Here is a 23,268-nt window from a genome sequence, read left to right on the forward strand (position 1 = left end):
CATGAGATCCCCTGGAAGAGGGCATGGCAACCCACTCCAGTATTCTTGCTTTGAAAATTTCATGGACAGAGAAGCCTGGGAGGCTATAGTCCATAGGGTCACAAAGAATTATTCTATTAGTTATCCTTAAATGTGGAGCAAAATATTTCAATCCACTTTTCCATCAATGTCAAGAATTAACCCTTTGAATTTTGATAAATTATTATAATTGTTTATGTGAGAAATTGTTTAGGTAAGTTTTGTGAATCCTCATTTAAGAATTATATTAAAATTTGGGGTGGAAGCCTCAATAATTATTAGTTAAATGAACATTTTTCCGGCCCCTTTGCTCATCACTGCTTCTTGAATCCAAAACTTTCCTCTTCATTGGTTTACAGTTATTTTTCTGATACTGTTTCCTCAAGTCAAGTGTAAGGGTGCCATCACTAGTTAAACAATGGCTGTAGAAATATGCACAGCCATGCTAAAGTCTTATTTAAAACTCATGACTATGAACCATATGTGGCTCTCAATTCTCATCTGTGATCACAATACATTGCCCTATTCTATTCACTCTCCTATTCCTCTAGATCTGTGCTATCCAGAAAGAAGCCACTAACCACATTCAGGTCTTTAAATTTTCATTTAAAAATATCTTGTTCTCAGCAGCACTAGTCTTACTTCAAGTGCCTAATCATCATAAAGATAGTGGTCACATTGCTAGGATGAATAGTCGCCCCCAAAGCTATGTCCACGTCCTAATGCCCTGAATTTGTGAATATGTTACCTTACAAGGGGAAAGGGGCTTTGCAGATGTAATTAAGGTTAAAGACATTGAGATAAGGATATTAGCCTGAATTATCTATGTAGGCTTACTGTAGTCACAAGGGTCCTTAAAAGTACAAGCAGAAGGCAGAAGAAAAGATTATAGTAGTATAATATGAGAAGTATTCAACAAGCCACACTGCCTTTAAAGTTACAAGGAGAGACTGAGCCCAGGGATGCAGGTGGTTTATAGAAGCCAAAACAGGTAGATTCTCCATTAGAGCCTCCAGGTTGGAATGTAACTCTGCCAACATTTAGATTTTCAACCACTGACACCATTTTGGACTATTGACCGGAGTCGTTTCTTGTGTTGTTGGAAGAGGATATTTTCTATGACCAGTGCACTCTCTTGACAAAACTCTGTTAGCCTCTGCCCTGCTTCATTTTGTATTCCAAGACCAAACTTGCCTGTTACTCCAGGTATCTCTTGACTTCCTACTTTTGTATTCCAGTCTCCTATGATGAAAAGGACATCTTTTTTTGGTGTTATTTCTAGAAGGTCTTGTAGATCTTCATAGAACAGTTCAGCTTCAGCTTCTTTGGCATTAGTGGTTGGGGCATAGACTTGGATTACTGTGATAGCGAATGGTTTGCCTTGGAAATGAACAGAGATCATTCTGTCATTTTTGATATTTCACCAAAGTATTACATTTTAGACTCTTCTGTTGACTATGAGGGCTACTTCATTTCTTTTAAGGGATTCTTGCCCACAGTAGTAGATGTAATGGTCATCTGAGTTAAATTCACCCATTCCAGTCCATTTTAGTTCACTAATTTCTAAAATGTCGATGTTGACTCTTGCCATTTCCTGTTTGACCACTTCCAATTTACCTTAATTCATGGACCTGACACTCCAGGTTCCTATGCAATATTGCTCTTTACTTCCACTACCAGCCACATCCACAGCTGGCACTGTTTTCACTTTGGCTCCATCTCTTCATTCTTTCTGGAGCTATTTCTCTACTCTTCTCCAGTAGCATACTGGGCACCTACCAACCTGGGGAGTTCATCTTCCAGTGTCTTTTTGCCTCTTCATACTGTTTATGGGGTTCTGAGGCAAGAATACAGAAGCGGTTTGCCACTCTCTTCTCCAGTGGACCATGTTTTGTCAGAGTCATACATGACTGAGTGATTGAACTGAATATATAAGACCTTAAATAATTGAAGGTGTGGTAGATGCAGCTCCCATTAACTTTTCGTAGTCTTCTCTTCTTTATATATGCTCATTTTTGGATGATCTCTTCTAATCTCATAATTTTGCATGTGTAATTATAAAAGCTGTTGATTTTCAAATTTATATCTCCAGCGTGGTCCCCTCTTTTGAACACCAGAAGCATATACATATATGCATATATGTATGTGTGTGTGTATGTCCAACTGAAAATTTGACATTGCCTATGAGGTGTGTAATAGGCATCTCAAACAGAGCATGTCCAAAACTGAATTCCTGATTTCCTCCATTTTACTGTTACTTTTTATTTCTCATCTCAGTTAATGGAAACGCTATTTTTAATGTCTTGGACAAACCCAGTAGAGTTATTTTTGATTCTTTATTTCTCCTATAAAACTCATAGAACCTATCAGAAATCTTGCTGAATCAACCTACAAAATATATATTTGCTCTAATGCCTTCTTATCATTTCCACTGCCAATTTCTGAACCACCATTATCTTTAGCCTGGTATAATAGCCCACTCTATTAGTCAAGATCCAATGGAATAACAGAAACTACTTTGGGGAATTAATAGAAATCAATTAATTATTTTTAAAAGTTAGAATATCTGAAGAAACAAGTAGAAGAGTTAAAATAATCTGGCCATTACTTACTACAAGCAGTTTCTATCCTAACCTTTGAGGTAGTGTTACTAGAACCCAAGAGCTAAGATCACCCAACCCAAGTAGCAACCAGAGTGGTCTGTCCAGCATGGACTAACCACGGAACATGTGGGGCAGCCACTCAAGGTGTAACTCAAAGCAAACAGAAAGAGGGAGGTTGGTTATCCCTTCTTCCTGCCTTTAAATTCATGACAGTGTTTATTTTTTATCAAATTCAGCTTGAAACCTTTTAGCAAAGAAGCCTTGGAATTGTACTTTGCAAAGATTATACCTCTAATATATTGATCTGATGAGAAGAAGGAAACAGAATGGACTTAAGAGAAGAGAACATACTACTTGATGTGTCCCCAGCTTCTATTATATAGCTGTCTGTCCACTACCAGTCCTCAACATACACATGTTCTATTCTGACAGAGTAGGCAACGTGATCATTTTATAAGTATAGACATATAGAATGGATAAACACAAGATCCAAGATCCTACAGCACAGGGAATACTCAATATTCTGTGATAAACTATCATGAGAAAGAATATACGTATACATGTAACAGAAGCACTCTGCTATTTAGCAGAAATTAATACATTATAAATCAACTATACTTCAATAAAAATAAACTGGAAAAACAACAACAACAAATCACTCCAGGATTCTGCTCAAAATCCTATAACTGTCTTCCCATATTTCAGAGTAAAAGTCAAACTCACTAAACTTACATGATTTGTCCCCACTTTGCCTCTTTGATCTAATATCCTCCCTTTTTTTTCCAGCTCAATTTTCTCCAGCTATAGTGATCAGCTTGTTGTTCCTAGAGAACACAAAGAACTTGCCTAATTCTATCTTTTCAGCTGCTGGAAATTTCTTCCCCTATATCTGCTTGGACAAATCCTTTACCCACTTCAGTCATGCTCAAATGTTTTGGGGGCTAAAGAACAACTCTCGGGCATCATAACAAGGTGTGGAGAACAGTTAACAAATATTGCATTGTGAAAGAACGGAACTGGGAGGTCTGTGTTTAGTGCTGAGTAACTTTACTGGTGCTGATGATTCCTTTATTATATTAAACTATGCCAATTTCACTCAGCTTTGTTGTCTTCCTCTATGAGTTAATATCTCAGGAAAAACATTACATTCTTATCAAAGCTATAACTCTAAAAAGAAGTGAACAAACAGAAATGAAAATTCGGATGACATCCAGAACAATTTTGTTGCTGATGTTCAATACAATTCATTTCATGGTTCAGTTCAGCACAGTCTCCTGCTTGAACAAAATAAGAACAGAGGAGAATGCAGCAGGCTAAGGCAACAATTTCATTGTTATACCAAGAACAAGTGTTATCTGAACAAATGATAGACTTGACAGATTCTCAACACGAAGAAGCTAATGTAGTAAAACAATCTTCGTTGGCTATGAATCTCTCTCTTGTTTTTTTTCCTTGTTTCAAGGAAATTCTTTTACTGAATTAAACTGATTGAAGCATAGATTTGCATGTGTCACACTTTAAAGATATTTCTTAGTTTCTCTTAATAAAAGAGTAACAACAAAATAACATGATTTAAAGTAAAGTACATTGACAAAGTAGAAATCAATATGTAGGCACTTCTCTGCCTCTGTGCTTATACCTCACACCATGTAAGCAATATCTTACTTGAATGTGGTATCAGCTAAGTTGCTGCCTTCAACTAAGATCAATTTTTTTCAGTATTGACCTGAAAACCATCATCTTGGCCAATGGCAAGTTGGGTAGTTTGCAAAAGTGACATAAAATCCTCACTACTTTCTGTATTCATGTCCTTTTCAATATAATTTTTAGCTCCTCTCAACAAGGGGTGGAGGATTTTTCCTCATCTCTAAATGTGGGATGGCCTGGTGAAGAGATTTGATAGGAATGACAGTGTCCCATTTCTAAGCCTAGATCTCAAGAGGTCCTGCGTGTAACACTGTCTTTCATACTCCTGCCACCATGTGGACAAGGATAGGCTGGTCTTCTGGAGATATGAGAAATGAGAGAATCTCAGATGAAGAGAGGGGCTATCTCAGCTCAGGCAACCCTGGATCAATCAGCCCACAACCAACCTACCGGCAGATCGCTTACACAGGATAAGCCCAGAAAAGCCACTCAACTGAGCACAGACCAAATCACTAATTTGGAAATAGATGAGTTAAATGAAGAGTTCCTGTCTTAATGAACAAATGAAAGAAAAAAAAAAAGCAGCAAATGAAAAATAAATTTTTAATTAAAAAAAGTTTCGGATCTCATCTTAAATTACAGGTTGGATACTCACTGGAAGAAACAGCAGTTCTCTTTCAGTATTTACAGATTAGAGAAAAGAAATGACTTGCTTGCTTCCCCCAGCATCTCCTCACAGACTGTAACTCTAGGTGCAGGTGGCTGGCATGGAAGGACCAAGTGGCAGCACAGGGAGTCATTGCCCTTAGTGTACAGTTGCTGTTAAAGCAGACCTGGCTCTGTCAAAGATGTTCCAGTGGGAAAACTCCAAATTTAATCACTGTCACACAAATGTCTAACTTTCACTTAATTGAATAACCCCTTGTGTGAATAAGGAGGCTAAATTCCTCTAGATGACCATGCAAACTGAAGAAAGAACTCATAAATCAAACACTGGAGCTAAGACTCAGCTATTTTGGAAATACTGAGTAAGGAGATACATTTATTCAACAGAGTCTCAGACTAGAATATAATTGTTACTGTGGCTACAACTTTGGGAAGGGTAGGAGATATTCTTTTGATACATTCTGAAAACAAATGAACTGTGCAAATTCCAGCCTCAGTAGGAAAAGCCAGTATAAATCTCAGAAAAATTAATAATGGAGTAAGATTTTTTTCAAAAAAGAATTAGTCTTTATCTGAAAGAATTTCTGAGTGAAGAACAATTTTGCCATAAACTTTCTCAAGCCTGATGGATTATCCTCTGCCTTGAAGTGAAGTGAAGTTGCTCAGTTGTGTCCAACTCTTTGCGACCCCATGGGCTGTAGCCTACCAGGCTCCTTAGTCCACAGAATTTTCCAGGCAAGAGTACTGGAGTGGGTTTCCATTTCCTTCTCCAGGGGATCTTCCAAACCCAGGAATTGAACCTGGGTCTTCTGCACTGCAGGCAGACGCTTTACCGTCTGACCCACGAGGGAAGCCATCCTCTGCCTCAGTTCAGTTCAGTTCAGTTGCTCAGTCGTGTCCGACTCCTTGCGACCCCATGAATCGCAGCACGCCAGGCCTCCCTGTCCATCACCATCTCCCAGAGTTCACTCAGGCTCACATCCATCGAGTCCGTGATGCCATCCAGCCATCTCATCCTCGGTCGTCCCCTTCTCCTCCTGCCCCCAATCCCTCCCAGCATCAGAGTCTTTTCCAATGAGTCAACTCTTCACACGAGGTGGCCAAAGTACTGGAGTTTCAGCTTTAGCATCATTCCTTCCAAAGAAATCCCAGGGCTGATCTCCTTCAGAATGGACTGGTTGGATCTCCTTGCAGTCCAAGGGACTCTCAAGAGTCTTCTCCAACACCACAGTTCAAAAGCATCAATTCTTCGGCGCTCAGCCTTCTTCACAGTCCAACTCTCACATCCATACACGACCACAGGAAAAACCATAGCCTTGACTAGACGGACCTTAGTCAGCAAAGTAATGTCTCTGCTCTTGAATATGCTATCTAGGTTGGTCATAACTTTTCTTCCAGGGAGTAAGTGTCTTTTAATTTCATGGCTGCAGTCACCATCTGCACTGATTATGGAGCCCAAAAAAATAAAGCCTGACACTGTTTCCCCATCTATTTCCCATGAAGTGATGGCACCATGATCTTCGTTTTCTGAATGTTGAGCTTTAAGCCAACTTTTTCACTCTCCTCTTTCACTTTCATCAAGAGGCTTTTTAGCTCCTCTTCACTTTCTGCCATAAGGATGGTGTCATCTGCATATCTGAGGTTATTGATATTTCTCCCGGCAATCTTGATTCCAGCTTGTGCTTCTTCCAGCCCAGGGTTTCTCATGATGTACTCTGCATATAAGTTAAATAAGCAGGGTGACAATATACAGCCTTGACGTATGCCTTTTCCTATTTGGAACCAGTCTGTTGTTCCATGTCCAGTTCTAACTGTTGCTTCCTGACCTGCATACAGATTTCTCAAGAGGCAGGTCAGGTGGTCTGGTATTCCCATCTCTTTCAGAATTTTGCACAGTTTGTTGTGATCCACACAGTCAAAGGCTTTGGCATAGTCAAGAAAGTAGAAATAGATGTTTTTCTGGAACTCTCTTGCTTTCTTCATGATCCAGCAGATGTTGGCAATTTGATCTCTGGTTCCTCTGCCTTTTCTAAAACCAGCTTGAACATCAGGGAGTTCACAGTTCACATATTGCTGAAGCCTGGCTTGGAGAATTTTGAGCATCACTTTACTAGCATGTGAGATGAGTGCAATTGTGCGGTAGTTTGAGCATTCTTTGGCCATTCTTTGGGATTGGAATAAAAACTGAACTTTTCCAGTCCTGTGGCCCATGCTGAGTTTTCCAAATTTGCTGGCATATTGAATGCAGCACTTTCACAGCATCATCTTTCAGGATTTGAAACAGCTCAACTGGAATTCCATCACCTCCACCAGCTTTGTTCATAGTGATGCTTTCTAAGGCCCACTTGACTTCACATTCTAAGATGTCTGGCTCTAGATTAGTGATCACATCATCATGATTATCTGGGTCATGAAGATCTTTTTGTACAGTTCTTCCCTGTATTCTTGCCACCTCTTCTTAATATCTTCTGCTTCTGTTAGGTCCATACCATTTCTGTCTTTTATCGAGCCCATCTTTGCATGAAATGTTCCCTTGGTAGCTCTAATTTTCTTGAAGAGATCTCTAGTCTTTCCCATTCTGTTGTTTTCCTCTATTTCTTTGCATTGATCGCTGAAGAAGGCTTTCTTATCTCTTGCTATTCTTTGGAACTCTGCATTCAGATGCTTATATCTTTCTTTTTCTCCTTTGCTTTTCGCCTCTCTTCTTTTCACAGCTATTTGTAAGGCCTCCCCAGACAGCCATTTTGCTTTTTTGCATTTCTTTTCCATGGGGATGGTCTTGATCCCTGTCTCCTGTACAATGTCACGAACCTCATTCCATAGTTCATCAGGCACTCTATCGATCAGATCTAGGCCCTTAAATCTATTTTTCACTTCCACTGTATAATCATAAGGGATTTGATTTAGGTCATACCTGAATGGTCTAGCGGTTTTCCCTACTTTCTTCAATTTAAGTCTGAATTTGGCAATAAGCAGTTCATGATTGGAGCCACAGTCAGCTCCTGGTCTTGTTTTTGTTGACTGTACAGAGCTTCTCTATCTTTGGCTGCAAAGCTCACTAAGTGCAGGCGGCTGCGGCAAGCCGGCGCACTAAGCGTGGTGGAGAAGAGCTACCCCATGTCCGAGGTCAGGGGCAGCGGCTTAGAGTGCCAGGCTGCGACGGCGCAGGAATGGCTGAGAGGAGCTACTCTAGGTTCGTGGTCAGGGGCCGCGGCCAAGAGGAGCTACCCCGCGTCCGAGGTCAGGGGGCGGCCGGGAGGAGACACCCCGCGTCCGAGGTCAGGGGCGGCGGCCAAGAGGAGCTACCCTGTGCGGAGGTCAGTGGCGGCCGGGAGGAGCTACCCTGCATCCAAGGCCAGCAGCGGCTGGGAGGAGACACCCCACGTCCTCTGCCTCAGTACATGCCATTACTTGATATTCCACACCTACCCCCATCCGGTCTCTTTCATCTTTCTTTCCAATTTGCTGTTAGATTTTTTAATTAAAATGCTGATTTTTTTTTTCTTAAGAAGAGCCTCTGGCCTTTGGTAATTAATTTCTGATGGTAAAATTATTTCTCTGATAACAATTGCATTTGAACAAACCAGTTAAATCATATCCCTTTAAACAGCTTCCTGAAAGCCCCATCCACTGACCTCCACTTATGGATCATTGGTCAGAGCTGTGTCACTGACTACTCTTAGCTTAAAAGACAATTGACATTCTTTACCAAAGTGGTAGAAACCCATTTTGTACTATGAAGACAGCAAAATTGATCATTAAACTACAGAAAAATAAATGAGTAAACAAATACAAATATGTGTGTATAGCTCTTCTCCATCAAATCTGGGCACCCTGTAGTCTCTCTGTGAACAAAAAATATCAAACTGACAGGAACTGACTAGATACATGATTGGTTTCCTGAAAAAAAATTTCTCTAGGAGAGGAAAATCATTACATTCATGAAGATGATAAGTTATTTTAAAATAGTATAATTTTAAAACAATCTCTTAATCAGCTGTACAAACCTAGCCACCACAAATTTGGCCTATTCATCTCTCCATTGCGTTAGAGCCACCCAGATCCCCTCTTCCTACCCAACATTCTCTATTTTTAGGGTAAAAATTATCCATCCTTTAAGTTCTCAGTGTTTAGTACCCTTTATGCTGATCAACAGTTACTAAAACAAACTAAAAAAGGCCTTGAACTTAATAAGAAAGACATAGAATATTTCCCTTGCCTCAACTGTCAAAAGTGTGCCGAGTAGAATTAAAGCAATAAAAATTTGGAGGCTAGCTCTTTCACTCTGTCTTAAAGTATTTTTATTCAAAAATTATGCTCAATTTCCAGAAATAGACTTATCCTTGGCTTTGTAATGTATCATTCTGTACATCACATTTACTTTTTAAAAAACATGGTTAAAAGAAAATAATCCAAATTTAGAGAAAATTTATTGCAAAGCCAATTGTCAAGAAAGAGATGCACTTTTACAAAGTATAATTACAGATTCACTCAATTGAATCACTTTAATCTCAAGCTCTACAGGTTCTTCTAAGATGACAATCACCTCAGCTTAGGTTTCTTCATCAGTTGTCAACCTTAGGCACTTAGAGACCACTTTTATACTAATGTGCAAAATGGAAAAACTTTCCATATAAACCCATAATATCATCTCACATATGTCTTTCTCACTTTGTAATATGCTAAATGGACACTTGCCTTTCAAATAATGTAGCTCAAAATAAGAATCAGAATCAAAGAACGAAGCCTAGAATCTTGGAAGTCATTTGGTAAACATGAGGCCAATCTGTATTGGCTTGAGGTCTGAGATCAGGGTGGCAGCGTGGTTGAGCATGGTGGATTCCTTCTTGTAGGTTGCAGTCTGTTGACCTGCTTTTTCATCTTTACAGGGCAGAAACCAGAGAGCCTGAGCAAACTCTTGAGTCTCATTTTATAAGGGCACTAATCTCATTCATGAGGACTCCACCCTAATGACCCAATTACCTCCTGAGGCCCCAGTCTCTTAGCATCATCACATTGAGGGGTTAGGATTTCCAGAAATGAATCTGGGAGAGGGGAGTACACAGATATTTTGTCTATAATAAAATCCATGACATCTCACTGAAGGCTTCTATTATTGTTCACTGTCCCTTATGAGTTTTCATTCTCAACCTTGCTTTAAAGGCTATAATCATTTTCCACAGCCTCTTTGCTTAGAATCCAAAATGGTTTCACTAATATTATAAATCATGTCTTCTGCAAGAATCTGTGAGATTGGCAGGATGACTTACTCGGTTTCAAGAAGGGTAAAATCACAGACTTTTTATAGTTCTTAACACAGAAATCTTAAAGTGGTTGCTTTGGGAAGAAAAACATTTGACTGGAAAGAACATAAGAGAACTTTCTGTGGGAAATAAATGTTCTATTTCTTGTTTTGGGTGGTGTGCACATTGTTAAAGGTTAACAACTTAAAAATTACACATCTATCATAAATTTTAATCCATTATAAGGAATAAAAATAGAACAAATAAATTTAAGTATTTATAAACTATAGATTAATTTTAAAATACACAAATAAATGTAAAACAAAATGTAATCATGTTTTAAGGTCTCTAAAAATGCTTACTGAATGGTATTAGGCCAATTCTTTCTAGTAATAATTTTGAAATATACTTGGAATATTAGTACCATTGGCATACACAATGTTAAATGACAAATATTAAATAAATATTTGTGAATAGTAACAAAGCAGCAGTCACCAAATGAATTATATTAATGTCAATTCAGAGGAAGAGAAATATCTATGTGATATGAGAGACTTAAATTATGAATAACTCTTGATAAGCTTAAATGTTTATTGTTTGGGTTTTATGAAATATCCATAACTAAAACAGAAGCAGAGAAGCCTTAGTGAGGATTCCCAACATGTGGCTATTGAGGGAAGACTGGAAAAGATGTCAGCAGAATTTTGTAAAACAGAAAAACAGGTCTAGCTGCAAAAAAAATATCCAAATGCATCCAAAGATATTTGAATATCCAAAAATGTTCAAATGACAAATTGAAACAAAGTATTGAAATTTTGAAAAACTTAGTAAAAAATTAACATTGGAAGGAACTGAAAAACACATTTCAAAGGCAATTGTAGAGCTCCTATTTCCAGTCCAACAGGTAAGAAGCTTGGATGGCACCACCCCTTCCTAATAACACTCCTTAATATTTTATCTAGTAAGGATAAAAGCCGAATAAACTGAAGAGTCAGCAACTTAGAACTGTAACAGAAGTGAGAACACAGGTAAAATCACTGCCAAATTGGAGAGACTGACAGGCAAATATGAAGAATTAGAACTTAATGGAACAGAACCCATGAGCAGCATCCTTCTTGGGAACCAGTACCAAGACTAGACAAGAAATTCTGAACTGTAATTATGAATTGTTGGAGTCTCAGTGTGAACAAGTCTAAGAAATAAAACCTCCAAGGAGACCAAGGCATTGGTGGATGGGGGAAATGTGTCCACACTTTTATGAGGTTTTACCTCCTAGATCTCTACTAGGTTCTCATAGTAAATATCAAAGAAAAAAAAAAATTCTCCTCATGCTTCCAGCACTGGGAGAAACAAGGATTTAACCTAAAATATACCAAAGCATTCTGTTCTCCTTAACATGGTCTACCCTCAGGAGACACTATTTAAACAGAGCTTAAACTTCTGGGGTTTTATCAGGGCCTAACCTGTGACCATCCATGTGTGCAACCTAAGTTGAGATGCACACTCATTCCAACCTCTCCTGCTCCCTGTCATATTTCCACACTAGGGTGAGAGCTGCAGCAACTGAGGAGAGTACACAGTACATATGGATGGAGCCAGCTCAGACACAAAATAGAATCTGAACACAGCAAGGGCAGCCATTGCTGGCTGTTATGGAGGCAACACACTGGGAGAGGCTTGGAACACTGACTGGGACCAAGACCAACTCAGTCCATTCTCTGACCCATGTTGAGTATCTATTCAGTTCTTGCTCTAACAGTCCTCTATGAATCAAATGTGCCAGGGATGAGAAAGAGAGGAGCACACACTTGGAGGGAATGGAGCCAGCTAGGTCCCAAACATCAGGGTTTCTGTTCTGGAAATGGGGGACCAGATCCCAAATCAATAGGGAAGTGTTGGCCAGTGAGCAGAGGAAAAGCCCCAGTTCACCGAGGCTCTGGCTCTAACTCTCCACCTCCAGCCCCACCTCCTACCATGATGATAGCTCCCATCACACACTGGGGGAAGACATGGCTCGTGCTCAATTCAATCCAACTCTTCCAAAGAAGATACTGGGTACACACAAAATGCACAGAGATGCTCCCCATAAGGACAGCCTTTCAAGACCAGAACAGGTAACTGTTTCATGTAATCTCAAAGAGAAAGAGAAAGTTAAGCAAAATAAGAAGCAAAAAGAAAAACAAATATTAGAAATGAGAACAGTTAAAGGGATGTCTGAAACAGTATCAGGTGTACCATCATTCACATTATAGGGATCCCAGAAAGAAAAGAGAGGTGGAAATCTGTGAAAAATGCATCCAATTAAATTCAGTTCAGTCGCTCAGTCATGTCCAACTCTTTGCGACCCCATGAATCGCAGCACACCAGGCCTCCCTGTCCATTACCAACTCCCAGAGTTCACCCACACTCATGTCCATCAAGTCCGTGATGCCATCCAGCCATCTCATCCTCTCTCGTCCCCTTCTCCTCCTGCCCCCAATCCCTCCCAGCATCAGAGTCTTTTCCAATGAGTCAACTCTTCGCATGAGGTGGCCAAAGTACTGGAGCTTCAGCTACAGCACCATTCCTTCCAAAGAAATGCCAGGGCTGATCTCCTTCAGAATGGACTGGTTGGATCTCCTTGCAGTCCAAGGGACTCTCAAGAGTCTTCTCCAACACCACAGTTCAAAACCATCAATTCTTCGGTGCTCAGCCTTCTTCACAGTCCAACTCTCACATCCCTACATGACCACTGGAAAAACCATAGCCTTGACTAGATGGACCTTTGTTGTCAAAGTAATGTCTCTGCTTTTTATTTTTTTATTTTTTTGTCTCTGCTTTTTAATATGCTGTCTAGGTTGGTCATAACTTTCCTTCCAAGGAGTAAGCATCTTTTAATTTCATGGCTGCAGTCACCATCTGAAGTGATTTTGGAGCCCCCAAAAATAAAGTCTGACACTGTTTCCAGTTTCCCCATCTATTTCCCATGAAGTGATGGGACCAGATGCCATGATCTTAGTTTTCTGAATGTTGAGCTTTAAGCCAACTTTTTCACTCTCCTCTTTCACTTTCATCCAGAAGCTTTTTAGTTCCTCTTCACTTTCTGCCTTAAGGGTGGTGTCATCTGCATATCTGAGGTTATTGATATTTTTCCCGGCAATCTTGATTCCAGCTTGTGCTTCTTCCAGTCCAGCATTTCTCATGATGTACTCTGCATATAAGTTAAATAAGCAGGGTGACAGTATACAGCCTTGATGTACTCCTTTTCCTATTTAGAACCAGTCTGTTGTTCCATGTCCAGTTCTAACTGTTGCTTCCTGACCTGCATATAGGTTTCACAAGAGGCAGGTCAGGTGGTCTGGTATTCCCATCTCTTTCAGAATTTTCCAATTAAATTAAAGCTGAACAAGTCCCAATCCTTAAGAAGGAAACAGATATCCAGGTATAGGAAGCACAGAAATATCAAAATGGCAAAGTTAGGAGATTCTAAAGAGAGCAAGAAAAAATAAAGTGTCCATTATGAGGGAACACCCTTGGGTCTAACAGCTGATTTTTCTGCAAAAACTAAAAGAGTGAAAATTTTCCTTTCCTATAAAACAAATATGAAGTTGTTATTCTATCTGTATTCAGACTATACTATAAAGCTACAATAATAAGAAGAGCATGGTTCTGGTGTAAAACAAACATGTAGATCAACAGAACATAGCAGAGAGCCCAGAGAAACCCATGAACTTCTGGTCAATTAATCTACAATAAGGGCTTGCCTAGTAAGTTCAGTTAGTAAAGAATCCGCCTGCAATGCAGGAGACCCTAGTTAGACTCCTGGACCAGGAAGATCCACTGGAGAAGCGATAGGCTATGCACTCCAGTATTCTTGGGCTTCCCGGGTGGCTCAGCTGGTAAAGAATTCACCTGCAATGCGGGAGACATGGGTTTGATCCCTGGGTTGGGAAAATCCCCTGGAGAAGGGAACGGCTACCCACTCCAGTATTCTGGCCTGGATAATTCCATGTACTGTATAGTCCATAGGGTCACAAAGAGTCAGACACAACTAAAAGATGTTCACTTTCACTTCAGTCTACAATAAGGAAGACAAGAATATACAATGGACAAAGAGTCTGTTCTGTAAGTGATACTGGGAACACTGAAAAGCTACATGCAAAAGAATGAAGGTAGAACATTTTTCACACTACATACAAAACTAAACCATGCTAACATTATTAAAAAGTTGTCAGGGATAAAGAGAGACCAATTTTCAAGAAAACATTACAATTCTTAATATGTACACATTCAACAACAGAATTTTGAAATACATGAGGCAAAACCTGATATAACTGCAAGGAGAAATACATAAATCAACTATTATAGTTGAAGACTACAGCATTCCCGTATTAGAAATGAATAGGTGCAAAGGCAGAAAGTCATTCTATGTGATAAAACAATGGTAGTGTTAGTCCCTTGGTTGTCTCCAATGCTTTGTGACCCCATGGACTGTAGTCCGCCAGGCTCCTCTGTCATTGAATTCTTTGGGCAAGAATACTGGAATGGCTTGCCATTCCCTCCTCCAAAAATAATGTTAACAAATATAAAATTATAGAAGTCATAGAAAGTCTTTTCTCGAATCACAATGGAATTCAACTACAAAATATTAACAGAAATATAGCTGGGAAATCACCAGATACTTACATATTAAGAACACACTTCTAAATAACATATGAGGCAAAGAGAACTTTGAAGAGAAATTAAAAATTGTCTTAAACTAAATAACATAACATCAAATTTTGTGGGATGCAGCAAAAGTAGTCACAGAAAGAAAGTGTACACAGAAAGAAAATATTCATAGCATTGAATGAAAATGTTAGAAAAAAAGACCTAAAATCAACCATAAGCTTATACCTTAGGAGAAAATAACAAATTTAATCCAAAATAAACATAAGAAAAGGAATAATAAAAATTAGAGCAGAAATCAACAAAATTGAAAATAGGAAATCAAGGAGAAATTTAATTAAATCAAATGCTGGTTCTTAGACAAGATCAATAATACTAATAAGCTTCTAGCTGAGCTAATTAGGGAAAAAGAGCAATAACATGAATTACTAATATCAGAAATGAAAAAGGAGACTCATTACAGATCCAATGGACATTAAAAGTTAAAAAAATATAATGAACAATTCTATACACATTTCATAACCTAGATGAAATGGACCAGTTTCTTGAAAGACACAATCTGACCAGCTTACACACACAAAAATAGACAATATGAATAGACCTGTATCTATTTAAGAAATTAAATCAACCATAAATGACAAAACAGAAAGCACCAGGCCCAGAATTCACTGGTGACTACTACCAAACATTTAAGGAATAAATCTAATCAATTCTATATAATCTCTTTTAGAAAATAGAAGTGAATGGAGTACTTTTTAACTCATTCTATGAAACCAGTATTATCCTAATACCAAAAACAGACAAAGAGATTACAAGAAAAGGAAAACTACAGACTAATATAAGCAAAAGTCCTCAACAAAATATTAGCAGATTGGGTCCAACAATAAAGACAAAAATGTAGACAGACAGAGAAGACTGCATGAGCAGGCAGCGGGAGGCAGCCATTTGCATGCCAAGGGGATGGAAGCCATGGAAGATGCCAGACCTGCAGATTCCTGAATTTTGGACTCCTTGCTTCTAAAACTTGAACTTCTCTGGGTGTCCCTCAATGTGGAGAAACTTTTCATCTTTAACCTAGATGTTTTATCATCGGTACTGTATAGACGGAGAAGTCTTGAGGCTACTGTAAAAACAAAACTGTAAACCAGAAGCAGGAGGCTTAAGTCCAAATCCTGAGAACATCGGAGAACTCCTGAATCCAGGGAGCATTAATAGATAGGAACTCATCAAACGCCTCCATACCTACACTGAAACCAACCACCACCCAAGGGCCAACAAGTTCCAGAGCAAGACATACCACGCAAATTCTCCAGCAACACAGGAACACACCCCGGAGCTTCAATATACAGACAGCTCAAAGTTACTCCAAAACCATTGACATCTCATAACTCATTACTGGACACTTCATTGCACTCCAGAGAGAAGAAACCCAGCTCCACCCACCAGAACACTGACACAAGCTTCCCTAACCAAGAAACCTTGACAAGCCACTGATACAACCCCACCCACAGCAAGGAAACTCCATAATAAAGAGAACTCCACAAATTCCCAGATTACAGAAAGGCCACCCCAAACACAACAATATAACCAAGATGAAGAGACAGAGGAATACCCAGCAGGTAAAGGAACAGGACAAATGCCCACCAAACCAAACAAAGGAGGAAGAGATAGGGAATCTACCTGAAAAAGAATTCCGAATATTGATAGTGAAAATGATCCAAAATCTTGAAATCAAAATGGAATCACAGATAAATAGCCTGGAGACAAGGATTGAGAAGATGCAAGAAAGATTTAACAAGGACCTAGAAGAAATAAAAAAGAGTCAATATATAATGAATAATCCAATAAATGAGATCAGAAACACTCTGGAGGCAACAAATAGTAGAATAACGGAGGCAGAAGATAGGATTAGTGAAATAGAAGATAGAATGGTAGAAATAAATGAATCAGAGAGGAAAAAAAGAAAAACGAATTGAAAGAAATTAGGACAATCTCAGAGACATCCAGGACAATATGAACGCTCCAACATTCGAATTATAGGAGTCCCAGAAGAAGAAGACAAAAAGAAAGACCATGAGAAAATACTTGAGGAGATAATAGTTGAAAACTTCCCTAAAATGGGGAAGGAAATAATCACCCAAGTCCAAGAAACCCAGAGGGTCCCAAACAGGATAAACCCAAGATGAAACACCCCAAGACACATATTAATCAAATTAACAAAGATCAAACACAAAGAACAAATACTAAAAGCAGCAAGGGAAAAACAACAAATAACACACAAGGGGATTCCCATAAGGATAACAGCTGATCTTTCAATAGAAACTCTTCAGGCCAGGAGGGAATGGCAAGACATACTTAAAGTGATGAAAGAAAATAACCTACAGCCCAGATTACTGTACCCAGCAAGGATCTCATTCAAATACAAGGGGAAATCAAAAGCTTTACAGACAAGCAAAAGCTGAGAGAATTCAGCACTACCAAACCAGCTCTCCAACAAATGCTAAAGGATATTCTCTAGACAGGAAACACAAAAAGGGTGTATAAACCTGAACCCAAAACAATAAAGTAAATGGCAACAGGATCATACTTATCAATAATTACCTTAAATGTAAATGGGTTGAGTGCCCCAACCAAAAGGCAAAGACTGGCTGAATGGATACAAAAACAAGACCCCTATATATGCTGCCTACAAGAGACCCACCTCAAAACAAGGGACACATACAGACTGAAAGTGAAGGGCTGGAAAAAGATATTCCACACAAATAGAGACCAAAAGAAAGCAGGAGTAGCAATACTCATATCCGATAAAATAGACTTTAAAACAAACGCTGTGAAAAGAGACAAAGAAGGCCACTACATAATGATCAAAGGATCAATCCAAGAAGAAGATATAACAATTATAAATATATATGGACCCAACATAGGAGCACTGCAATATGTAAGACAAATGCTAACAAGTATGAAAGGGGAAATTAACAATAACACAATAATAATGGGAGACTTTAATACCCCACTCACACCTATGGACAGATCAACTAAACAGAAAATTAACAAAGAAATGCAAACTTTAAATGATACAATAGACCAGTTAGACCTAATTGATATCTATAGGACATTACACCCCAAAACAATGAATTTCACCTCTTTCTCAAGTGCTCACGGAACCTTCTCCAGGATAGATCACATCCTGGGCCATAAATCTAACCTTGATAAATTTTTTAAAAATGAAATCATTCCAAGCATCTTTTCTGACCAAATGCATTAACATTAGATCTCAATTACAGGAGAGAAACTACTAAAAATTCCAACATATGGAGGCTGAACAACACACTTCTGAATAACCAACAAATCACAGAAGAAATCAAAAAAGAAATCAAAATATGCATAGAAACTAATGAAAATGAAAACACAACAACCCAAAACCTGTGGGACACTGTAAAAGCAGTGCTAAGAGGAAAGTTCATAGCAATATAGGCATACCTCAAGAAACAAGAAAAAAGTCCAAAAAATAACCTAACTCTACACCTAAAGCAACTAGAAAAGGAAGAATTGGAGAACCCCAGAGTTAGTAGAAGGAAAGAAATCTTTAAAATTAGGGCAGAAATAAATGCAAAAGAAACAAAAGAGACCATAGCAAAAATCAACAAAGCAAAAAGCTGGTTATTTGAAAGGATAAATAAAACTGACAAACCATTAGCCAGACTCATCAAGAAACAAAGAGAGAAAAATCAAATCAATAAAATTAGAAATGAAAATGGAGAGATCACATCAGACAACACAGAAATACAAAAGATCATAAGAGACTACTATCAGCAATTATATGCCAATAAAATGGACAACATGGAAGAAATGGACAAATTCTTAGAGTAGTACAACTTTCCAAAACTGAACCAGGAAGAAATAGAAAATCTTAACAGATCCATCACAAGCATGGAAATTGAAACTGTAATCAGAAATCTTCCAGCAAACAAAAGCCCAGGTCCAGATGGCTTCACAGCTGAATTTACCAAAAACTTCGAGAAGAGCTAACACCTATCCTACTCAAACTCTTCCAGAAAATTGCAGAGGAAGGTAGACTTCCAAACTCATTCTATGAGGCCACCAGCACCCTAATACCAAAACCTGACAAAGATGCCACAAAAAAAGAAAACTACAGGCCAATATCACTGATGAACATAGATGCAAAAATCCTCAACAAAATTCTAGCAATCAGAATCCAACAACACATTAAAAAGATCATACACCATGACCAAGTGGGCTTTATCCCAGGGATGCAAGGATTCTTCAATATCCACAAATCAATCAATGTAATTCACCACATTAACAAATTGAAAAATAAAAGCCATAGGATTATCTCAATAGATGCAGAGAAGACCTTTGACAAAATTCAACATCCATTTATGATAAAAACTCTCCAGAAAGCAGGAATAGAAGGAACATACCTCAACATAATAAAAGCTATATATGACAAACCCACAGCAAACATTATCCTCAATGGTGAAAAATTGAAAGCATTTCCCCTAAAGTCAGGAACAGGACAAGGGTGCCCACTTTCACTGCTACTATTCAACTTAGTTCTGGAAGTTTTGGAAATAGCAATCAGAGCAGAAAAAGAAATAAAAGGAATCCAAATTGGAAAAGAAGAAGTAAAACTCTCACTGTTTGCAGATGACATGATCCTCTACATAGAAAACCCTAGAGACTCCACCAGAAAATTACTAGAGCTCATCAATGAATATAGTAAAGTTGCAGGATATAAAATCAACACACAGAAATCCCTTGCATTCCTATACACTAATAATGAGAAAGCAGAAAAAGAAATTAAGGAAGCAATTCCATTCACCATTGCAACGAAAAGAATAAAATACTTAGGAATATATCTACCTAAAGAAACTAAAGACTTATATATAGAAAACTATAAAACGCTGATGAAAGAAATCAAAGAGGACACTAATAGATGGAGAAATATACCATGTTCATGGATTGGAAGAATCAACATAGTGAAAATGAGTATACTACCCAAAGCAATCTACAGATTCAATGCAATCCCTATAAAGCTACCAGTGGTATTTTTCACAGAGCTAGAACAAATAATTTCACAATTTCTATGGAAATACATAAAACCTCGAATAGCCAAGAATCAACCTGCCTGACTTCAGGCTCTACTACAAAGCCACAGTCATCAAGACAGTATGGTACTGGCACAAAGATGGAAATATAGATCAATGGAACAAAACAGAAAGCCCAGAGATAAATCCACACACCTATGGACCCCTTATCTTCGACAAAGGAGGCAAGAATATACAATGGATAAAAGACAATCTCTTTAAAAAGTGGTGCTGGGAAAACTGGTCAACCACTTGTAAAAGAATGAAACTAGATCACTTTCTAACACCATACACAAAAATAAACTCAAAATGGATTAAAGATCTAAACCTAAGACCAGAAACTATAAAACTCTTAGAGGAGAACATAGGCAAAACACTCTCCGACATAAATCACAGCAGGATCCTCTATGATCCACCTCCCAGAATTCTGGAAATAAAAGCAAAAATAAACAAATGGGATCTAATTAAAATTAAAAGCTTCTGCACAACAAAGGAAACTATAAGCAAGGTGAAAAAGACAGCCTTCTGAATGGGTGAAAATAATAGCAAATGAAGCAACTGACAAACAACTAATCTCAAAAATATACAAGCAACTCCTGCAGCTCAATTCCAGAAAAATAAACGACCCAATCAAAAAATGGGCCAAAGAACTAAATAGACATTTCTCCAAAGAAGACATACAGATGGCTAACAAACACATGAAAAGATGCTCAACATCACTCATTATCAGAGAAATGCAAATCAAAACCACAATGAGGCACCATTTCACACCAGTCAGAATGGCTGCGATCCGAAAGTCTACAAACAATACATGCTGGAGAGGGTGTGGAGAAAAGGGAACCCTCTTACAGTGTTGGTGGGAATGCAAACTAGTACAGCCACTATGGAGAACAATGTGGAGATTCCTTTAAAAATTGCAAATAGAACTGCCTTACGGCCCAGCAATCCCACTGCTGGGCATACACACCGAGGAAACCAGAATTGAAAGAGACATGTGTACCCCAATGTTCATCACAGCACTGTTTATAATAGCCAGGACATGGAAACAACCTAGATGTCCATCAGCAGATGAATGGATAAGAAAGCTGTGGTACATATACACAATGGAATATTACTCAGCCATTAAAAAGAATACATTTGAATCAGTTCTAATGAGGTGGATGAAACTGGAGCCGATTATACAGAGTGAAGTAAACCAGAAAGAAAAACACCAATACAGTATACTAACACATATATATGGAATTTAGAAAGATGGTGATGATAACCCTGTATGAGAGACAGCAAAAGAGACACAGATGTATAAAATGGACTTTTGGACTCTGAGGGAGAGGGAGAGGGTGGGATGATTTGGGAGAATGGCATTGAAACATGTATACTTATCATGTAAGAAACGAATCGCCAGTCTATGTTCAATACAGGATACAGGATGCTTGGTGCTGGTGCATGGGGAAGATTTATTTCTATTAAAAAAAAAAGTATACATCATGACCAAGTGGAATTTATTTCAGGTATATAAGTCTGGTTCATCATTTGAAAATGATCCAAAAAAATCTACAAATAATACATACTGGAGATGATGTGGAGTAAAGGGAACCCTCATGCACTGTTGGTGGGAGTGTAAATTGAAAGAGCCACCATGGAAAACAATATGGAGGTTCCTTAAAAAAATAAAAATAGAACTACCCTATGACCCAGCAATCCCACTCCTGGGCATATATCCAGACCAAACCATAATTCAAAAAGAAACATTCACCCCTATATTCATAGCAACTGTCTACAATAGCCAAAACATGGAAACTACCTAAAGGTACCCAAAGAAAACCATAATTCAAAAAGGTACATGCACTCCAATGTTCAGTGTAGCAGTATTTACAATAGCCAGGACATGGAAGCAACCTAAATGTCCATCAACAGAGGAATGCATAAAGAAGATGTGGGGTGTGTGTGTGTGTGTGTGTGTGTGTGTGCTGGAATATTACTCAGCCATGTAAATGTGGAATCTAGAGAAACAGTACAGATGATCTTATTTGCAAAGCAGAAATAGAGTCACAGATGTCAAATATATGGACACAAAGGAGAATGGGGTAGGAGGAGCTGGGGGACTGACACATATACACTACTGATACTATGTATAATACAGATAACTAAAGAGAACACGGGGACTTCCCAGGTGGCTAAGTGGTAAAGAATCCATCAGCCAACGCAAAAGATGCAAGAGACGTAGGTTTGATCCCTGCTTCAGGAAGATCCCCTGGAGTAGGAAACGGCAACCCATTCTAATATTCTTGCCTGGAAAATTTCATGTACAGAAGAGCCTGGCAGGCTAGAGTCCATGGGGTAGCAAGAAATCAGGACGCAATCAAACACATGCACAAGAGCATACTCTATAGCACACTCTATAGCACAGGGAACTTCACCCAATGTACTGTGCTGACTTGAATGGGAAGGAAGTCCAAAAGGGAGGGGATCCATGTATATGTATGGCTGTTTTATTTTGCTGTACAGTAGAAACAAACACAACATTGCAACTTTACTCCAAGAAAAAGTAATTTAAAAATCAACTAATATAATTCATTATATTAATGGATTGTAAATAGCTCAGCTGAGATTCCATCACCTCCACTAGCTTTGCTCATAATGATGCTTCCTAAGTGAAAGTCATTCAGTCGTGTCTGACTCTTTGTGACCCCATGGACTATACAGTCCATGGAATTTTCCAGGCCAGAATACTGGAGTGGGTAGCCGTTCCCTTCTCCAGGGGATCTTCCCAACCCAGGGATCGAACCCAGGTCTCCCACATTGCAGGCGGATTCTTTACCAGCTGAGCCACCAGGAAAGCCTGATGCTTCCTAAGGCCCACTTGATTTCATACTCCCGGATGTCTGGGCCTAGGTGAGTGATCACACACCATCGTGGTTATCTGGCTCATTAAGATCTTTTTTTTTTTTTTTTTTGTATAGTTCTTCTATTTATTCTTGCCACCTCTTCTTAATACCTCCTGCTTCTGTTAGGTCCATACCATTTCTGTCCTTTATTGTGCACATCCTCGCATGAAATGTCCTCTTGATATCTCTAATTTTTCCTATTCTACTGTTTTCCTCTATTTCTTTGCTTTGTTCACTTAAGACGGCCTTCTTATATCACCTTACTATTCTCTGGAAATCTGCACTAAGTTGGGTACATCTTTACCTTTCTCCCTTGTCTTTCGCTTCTCTTCTCAGCTATTTGTAAAGCTTCCTCAGACAAATTCCTAAGATCAGTTTTCATTCCAATGCCAAAGAAGGGCAATGCCAAAGAATGTTCAAAATACTGTATAACTGTGCTCATTTCACATAC

Source organism: Capricornis sumatraensis, chromosome 7 (assembly GCF_032405125.1).
Source record: "Capricornis sumatraensis isolate serow.1 chromosome 7, serow.2, whole genome shotgun sequence".
Taxonomy (NCBI): Eukaryota; Metazoa; Chordata; class Mammalia; order Artiodactyla; family Bovidae; genus Capricornis; species Capricornis sumatraensis.